Genomic DNA, 6,000 nt, shown 5'->3' with positions numbered 1-6,000 from the left:
AAGAGATTGAGAGACACAGCTTTGCAGTAATTCCATGTGCATAACAAGACAAAGTGGAGATGCCGGGGATTGAACCCGGGGCCTCACACATGCAAAGCGTTGCGCTCTACCACTGAGCTACATCCCCCTTCGCAAGCTTCTTCAATTAGGTTCCGATCGGCCGATAGCAGTTTACAGGCTAATTCGGCATCTACCTTGTTGCCAAACAGCCTTTCCAAAAAAAATGTCACTTCTTTTCCTTCTGTTAAAAATACTGGTCCACCCCTTTCTGCCTAAAAAGGTAGTTACTTAGCCTTTTCCGTCCTGTCACACGTTTCAAGTGCTGCACTGCAACTCAGTTAATGACAACCACAGTGTCCAAAATCGGCCCCTGGTGTAAAGATATGGTTTCCCGGGTAAAATAAAGCAAGTCAGCAAATATGGTGTGGCTTAACTGTAGCTGTGAAGTTTGGCGCATACTTGGCACCAAAGCCTTCTCTACCCGGGTAATGGCAAAGAAAGCTACTTAAGGTAGTGACGCTTCTTAAATGCTCCTTACGTTTGGACTTTTTGGGTGTATATGTACTAATCAGCAAACTGGCATAAGGGTCTGTGCAAGGAGGTCACGTAAGCCAGCTTCAAAGTGTGCCACGTGACTTGAGTTTCGTCCAGTTGTAGGATCCGTATGAACAAAAACCATGGAGATGCGGGGATTGAACCCAGGACCTCACACATGCAGGCGTGCGCTCTACCACTGAGCTACATCCCCTACGTGGTGTGCTTTCTCCCAATTCCCTGCTGGAACGGACAGACTTATTTAACTATCGCGGAAGAGCTACGCGGGAGAGATTGAGAGACACAGCTTTGCAGTAATTCCATGTGCATAAAAGACAAAGTGGAGATGCCGGGGATTGAACCCGGGCCTCACACATGCAAAGCGTGCGCTCTTACCACTGAAGCTACATACCCATACGTGGGTGTGCTTTCTCCATTTCCCTGCTGGAACGGACAGACTTGTTTAAAAACTAATCGCGGAAAAAGAGCCAGCGGGAAGAGATTGAGAGGACACAGCTTTGCAGTAATTCCTAGCATAAAAGACAAAGTGGAGATGCTGGGGATTGAACCCGGGACCTCACACATGCGAAGACCCTCAGCGTGCGCTCTTACCACTGAGCTACATCCCCTACGGGTGTGCTTTCCCCATTCCCTGCTGGAACGGACAGACTTTATTTAAACTATCGCGGAAAGAGCTACGCGGGAAGAGATTGAGAGACACAGCTTTGCAGTAATTCCATGTGCATAAAAGACAAAGTGGAGATGCCGGGGATTGAACCCGGGGCCTCACACATGCAAAGCGTGCGCTTACCACTGAGCTACATCCCCCTTCGCAAGCTTCTCCAAAGAAGGTTCCGATCGGCCGATAGCAGTTTACAGGCTAATTCGGCATATACCTTGTTGCCAAACAGCCTTTCCCAAAAAAATGTCACTTCTTTTCCTTCTGTTAAAAATACTGGTCCACCCATTTCTGCCTAAAAAGGTAGTCTACTTAGCCTTTCCGTCCTGTCACACGTTTCAAGTGCTGCACTGCAACTCAGTTTAATGACAACCAGTGTCCAAAATCGGCCCCTGGTGTAAAGATATGGTTTCCCGGGTAAAATAAAGCAAGTCAGCAAATATGGTGTGGCTTAACTGTAGCTGTGAAGTTTGGCGCATTACTTGGCACCAAAGCCTTCTCTACCCGGGTAATGGCAAAGAAAGCTACTTAAGGTAGTGACGCTTCTTAAATGCTCCCTTACGTTTGGACTTTTTGGGTGTATATTGTACTAATCAGCAAAAGGCATAAGGGTCTGTGCAAGGAGGTCACGTAAGCCAGCTTCAAAGTGTGCCACGTGACTTGAGTTTCGTCCAGTTGGTAGGATCCGTATGAACAAAAAACCATGGAGATGCTGGGGATTGAACCCAGGACCTCACACATGCGAAGCGTGCGCTCTACCACTGAGCTACATCCCCTACGTGGTGTGCTTTTCTCCCAATTCCCTGCTGGAACGGACAGACTTTATTTAACTATCGCGGAAAGAGCTACGCGGGAAGAGATTGAGAGACACAGCTTTGCAGTAATTCCATGTGCATAAAAGACAAAGTGGAGATGCCGGGGATTGAACCGGGGCCTCACACATGCAAAGCGTGCGCTCTACCACTGAGCTACATCCCCCTTCGCAAGCTTCTCCAAAGAAGGTTCCGATCGGCCGATAGCAGTTTACAGGCTAATTCGGCATCTACCTTGTTGCCAAACAGCCTTTCCAAAAAAATGTCACTTCTTTCCTTCTGTTTAAAAATACTGGTCCACCCATTTCTGCCTAAAAAGGTAGTCTACTTAGCCTTTTCCGTCCTGTCACACGTTTCAAGTGCTGCACTGCAACTCAGTTTAATGACAACCCAGTGTCCAAAATCGGCCTGGTGTAAAGATATGGTTTCCCGGGTAAAATAAAGCAAGTCAGCAAATATGGTGTGGCTTAACTGTAGCTGTGAAGTTTGGCGCATTACTTGGCACCAAAGCCTTCTCTACCCCGGGTAATGGCAAAGAAAGCTACTTAAGGTAGTGACGCTTCTTAAATGCTCCCTTACGTTTGGACTTTTTGGTGTAAATTGTACTAATCAGCAAACTGGCATAAGGGTCTGTGCAAGGAGGTCACGTAAGCCAGCTTCAAAGTGTGCCACGTGACTTGAGTTTCGTCCAGTTGGTAGGATCCGTATGAACAAAAACCATGGAGATGCTGGGGATTGAACCCAGGACCTCACACATGCGAAGCGTGCGCTCTACCACTGAGCTACATCCCCTACGTGGTGTGCTTTCTCCCAATTCCCTGCTGGAACGGACAGACTTATTTAACTATCGCGGAAAGAGCTACGCGGGAAGAGATTGAGAGACACAGCTTTGCAGTAATTCCATGTGCATAAAAGACAAAGTGGAGATGCCGGGGATTGTAACCGGGGCCTCACACATGCAAAGCTGCGCTCTACCACTGAGCTACATCCCCTTCGCAAGCTTCTTCAAAGTAGGTTCCGATCGGCCGATAGCAGTTTACAGGGGCATCTACCTTGTTGCCAAACAGCCTTTCCAAAAAAATGTCACTTCTTTTCTTCTGTTTAAAAATACTGGTCCACCCATTTCTGCCTAAAAAGGTAGTCTACTTAGCCTTTTCCGTCCTGTCACACGTTTCAAGTGCTGCACTGCAACTCAGTTTAATGACAACCCAGTGTCCCAAAATCGGCCCCTGGTGTAAAGATATGGTTTCCCGGGTAAAATAAAGCAAGTCAGCAAATATGGTGTGGCTTAACTGTAGCTGTGAAGTTTGGCGCATTACTTGGCACCAAAGCCTTCTCTACCCCGGGTAATGGCAAAGAAAGCTACTTAAGGTAGTGACGCTTCTTAAATGCTCCCTTACGTTTGGACTTTTTGGGTGTATATTGTACTAATCAGCAAACTGGCATAAGGGTCTGTGCAAGGAGGTCACGTAAGCCAGCTTCAAAGTGTGCCACGTGACTTGAGTTTCGTCCAGTTGGTAGGATCCGTATGAACAAAAACCATGGAGATGCTGGGGATTGAACCCAGGACCTCACACATGCGAAGCGTGCGCTCTACCACTGAGCTACATCCCCTACGTGGTGTGTTTTCTCCCAATTCCCTGCTGGAACGGACAGACTATTTAACTATTGCGGAAAGAGCTACGCGGGAAGAGATTGAGAGACACAGCTTTGCAGTAATTCCATGTGCATAAAAGACAAAGTGGAGATGCCGGGGATTGAACCGGGGCCTCACACATGCAAAGCGTGCGCTTACCACTGAGCTACATCCCCCTTCGCAAGCTTCTTCAAATTAGGTTCCGATCGGCCGATAGCAGTTTACAGGCTAATTCGGCATCTACCTTGTTGCCAAACAGCCTTCCAAAAAATGTCACTTCTTTTCCTTCTGTTTAAAAATACTGGTCCACCCATTTCTGCCTAAAAAGGTAGTCTACTTAGCCTTTTCCGTCCTGTCACACGTTTCAAGTGCTGCACTGCAACTCAGTTTAATGACAACCCAGTGTCCAAAATCGGCCCCTGGTGTAAAGATATGGTTTCCGGGTAAAATAAAGCAAGTCAGCAAATATGGTGTGGCTTAACTGTAGCTGTGAAGTTTGGCGCATTACTTGGCACCAAAGCCTTCTCTACCCCGGGTAATGGCAAAGAAAGCTACTTAAGGTAGTGACGCTTCTTAAATGCTCCCTTACGTTTGGACTTTTTGGGTGTATATTGTACTAATCAGCAAACTGGCATAAGGGTCTGTGCAAGGAGGTCACGTAAGCCAGCTTCAAAGTGTGCCACGTGACTTGAGTTTCGTCCAGTTGGTAGGATCCGTATGAACAAAAACCATGGAGATGCTGGGGATTGAACCCAGGACCCACACACATGCGAAGCGTGCGCTCTACCACTGAGCTACATCCCCTACGTGGTGTGCTTTCTCCCAATTTCCTGCTGGAACGGACAGACTTTAAACTATCGCGGGGAAAGAGCTACGCGGGAAGAGATTGAGAGACACAGCTTTGCAGTAATTCCATGTGCATAAAAAGACAAAGTGGAGATGCCGGGGATTGAACCCGGGGCCTCACACATGCAAAGCGTGCGCTCTACCACTGAGCTACATCCCCCTTCGCAAGCTTCTTCAAATTAGGTTCGATCGGCCGATAGCAGTTTACAGGCTAATTCGGCATCTACCTTGTTGCCAAACAGCCTTTCCAAAAAAATGTCACTTCTTTCCTTCTGTTTAAAAATACTGGTCCACCCATTTCTGCCTAAAAAGGTAGTCTACTTAGCCTTTTCCGTCCTGTCACACGTTTCAAGTGCTGCACTGCAACTCAGTTTAATGACAACCCAGTGTCCAAAATCGGCCCCTGGTGTAAAGATATGGTTTGCCGGGTAAAATAAAGCAAGTCAGCAAATATGGTGTGGCTTAACTGTAGCTGTGAAGTTTGGCGCATTACTTGGCACCAAAGCCTTCTCTACCCCGGGTAATGGCAAAGAAAGCTACTTAAGGTAGTGACGCTTCTTAAATGCTCCCTTACGTTTGGACTTTTTGGTTGTATATTGTACTAATCAGCAAACTGGCATAAGGGTCTGTGCAAGGAGGTCACGTAAGCCAGCTTCAAAGTGTGCCACGTGACTTGAGTTTCGTCCAGTTGGTAGGATCCGTATGAACAAAAAACCATGGAGATGCTGGGGATTGAACCCAGGACCTCACACATGCGAAGCGTGCGCTCTACCACTGAGCTACATCCCCTACGTGGTGTGCTTTCTCCCAATTCCCTGCTGGAACGGACAGACTTTATTTAACTATCGCGGAAAGAGCTACGCGGGAAGAGATTGAGAGACACAGCTTTGCAGTAATTCCATGTGCATAAAAGACAAAGTGGAGATGCCGGGGATTGAACCCGGGGCCTCACACATGCAAAGCGTGCGCTCTACCACTGAGCTACATCCCCCTTCGCAAGCTTCTTCAAATTAGGTTCCGATCGGCCGATAGCAGTTTACAGGCTAATTCGGCATCTACCTTGTTGCCAAACAGCCTTTCCAAAAAAATGTCACTTCTTTTCCTTCTGTTTTTAAAAATACTGGTCCACCCATTTCTGCCTAAAAAGGTAGTCTACTTAGCCTTTTCCGTCCTGTCACACGTTTCAAGTGCTGCACTGCAACTCAGTTTAATGACAACCCAGTGTCCAAAATCGGCCCTGGTGTAAAGATATGGTTTCCCGGGTAAAATAAAGCAAGTCAGCAAATATGGTGTGGCTTAACTGTAGCTGTGAAGTTTGGCGCATTACTTGGCACCAAAGCCTTCTCTACCCCGGGTAATGGCAAAGAAAGCTACTTAAGGTAGTGACGCTTCTTAAATGCTCCTTACGTTTGGACTTTTTGGGTGTATATTGTACTAATCAGCAAACTGGCATAAGGGTCTGTGCAAGGAGGTCACGTAAGCCAGCTTCAAAG

At 47.3% G+C, this 6,000-nt stretch overlaps 8 non-coding genes across 8 annotated transcripts; all 8 read right to left on the bottom strand.

The window, feature by feature from the left end:
- Positions 1 to 54: 54 nt before the first annotated feature.
- On the bottom strand, positions 55 to 127 carry TRNAA-UGC (transfer RNA alanine (anticodon UGC)). Its single transcript has one exon. It is a non-coding gene; the product is annotated as a tRNA-Ala (tRNA).
- A 1,790-nt stretch (positions 128 to 1,917) lies between these two features.
- TRNAA-CGC (transfer RNA alanine (anticodon CGC)) lies at positions 1,918 to 1,989 on the bottom strand. The gene has a single exon. It is a non-coding gene; the product is annotated as a tRNA-Ala (tRNA).
- Positions 1,990 to 2,745: 756 nt separating this feature from the next.
- TRNAA-CGC (transfer RNA alanine (anticodon CGC)) lies at positions 2,746 to 2,817 on the bottom strand. The gene has a single exon. It is a non-coding gene; the product is annotated as a tRNA-Ala (tRNA).
- A 750-nt stretch (positions 2,818 to 3,567) lies between these two features.
- TRNAA-CGC (transfer RNA alanine (anticodon CGC)) lies at positions 3,568 to 3,639 on the bottom strand. Its single transcript has one exon. It is a non-coding gene; the product is annotated as a tRNA-Ala (tRNA).
- A 753-nt stretch (positions 3,640 to 4,392) lies between these two features.
- Positions 4,393 to 4,465, bottom strand: TRNAA-CGC (transfer RNA alanine (anticodon CGC)). Its single transcript has one exon. It is a non-coding gene; the product is annotated as a tRNA-Ala (tRNA).
- A 130-nt stretch (positions 4,466 to 4,595) lies between these two features.
- Positions 4,596 to 4,667, bottom strand: TRNAA-UGC (transfer RNA alanine (anticodon UGC)). Its single transcript has one exon. It is a non-coding gene; the product is annotated as a tRNA-Ala (tRNA).
- A 557-nt stretch (positions 4,668 to 5,224) lies between these two features.
- TRNAA-CGC (transfer RNA alanine (anticodon CGC)) lies at positions 5,225 to 5,296 on the bottom strand. Its single transcript has one exon. It is a non-coding gene; the product is annotated as a tRNA-Ala (tRNA).
- A 130-nt stretch (positions 5,297 to 5,426) lies between these two features.
- Positions 5,427 to 5,498, bottom strand: TRNAA-UGC (transfer RNA alanine (anticodon UGC)). Its single transcript has one exon. It is a non-coding gene; the product is annotated as a tRNA-Ala (tRNA).
- Positions 5,499 to 6,000: the final 502 nt, after the last annotated feature.

Source organism: Dendropsophus ebraccatus, unplaced genomic scaffold, assembly GCF_027789765.1.
Source record: "Dendropsophus ebraccatus isolate aDenEbr1 unplaced genomic scaffold, aDenEbr1.pat pat_scaffold_1818_ctg1, whole genome shotgun sequence".
NCBI lineage: Eukaryota > Metazoa > Chordata > Amphibia > Anura > Hylidae > Dendropsophus > Dendropsophus ebraccatus.
This window is presented reverse-complemented; position numbering and strand designations above follow the sequence as displayed.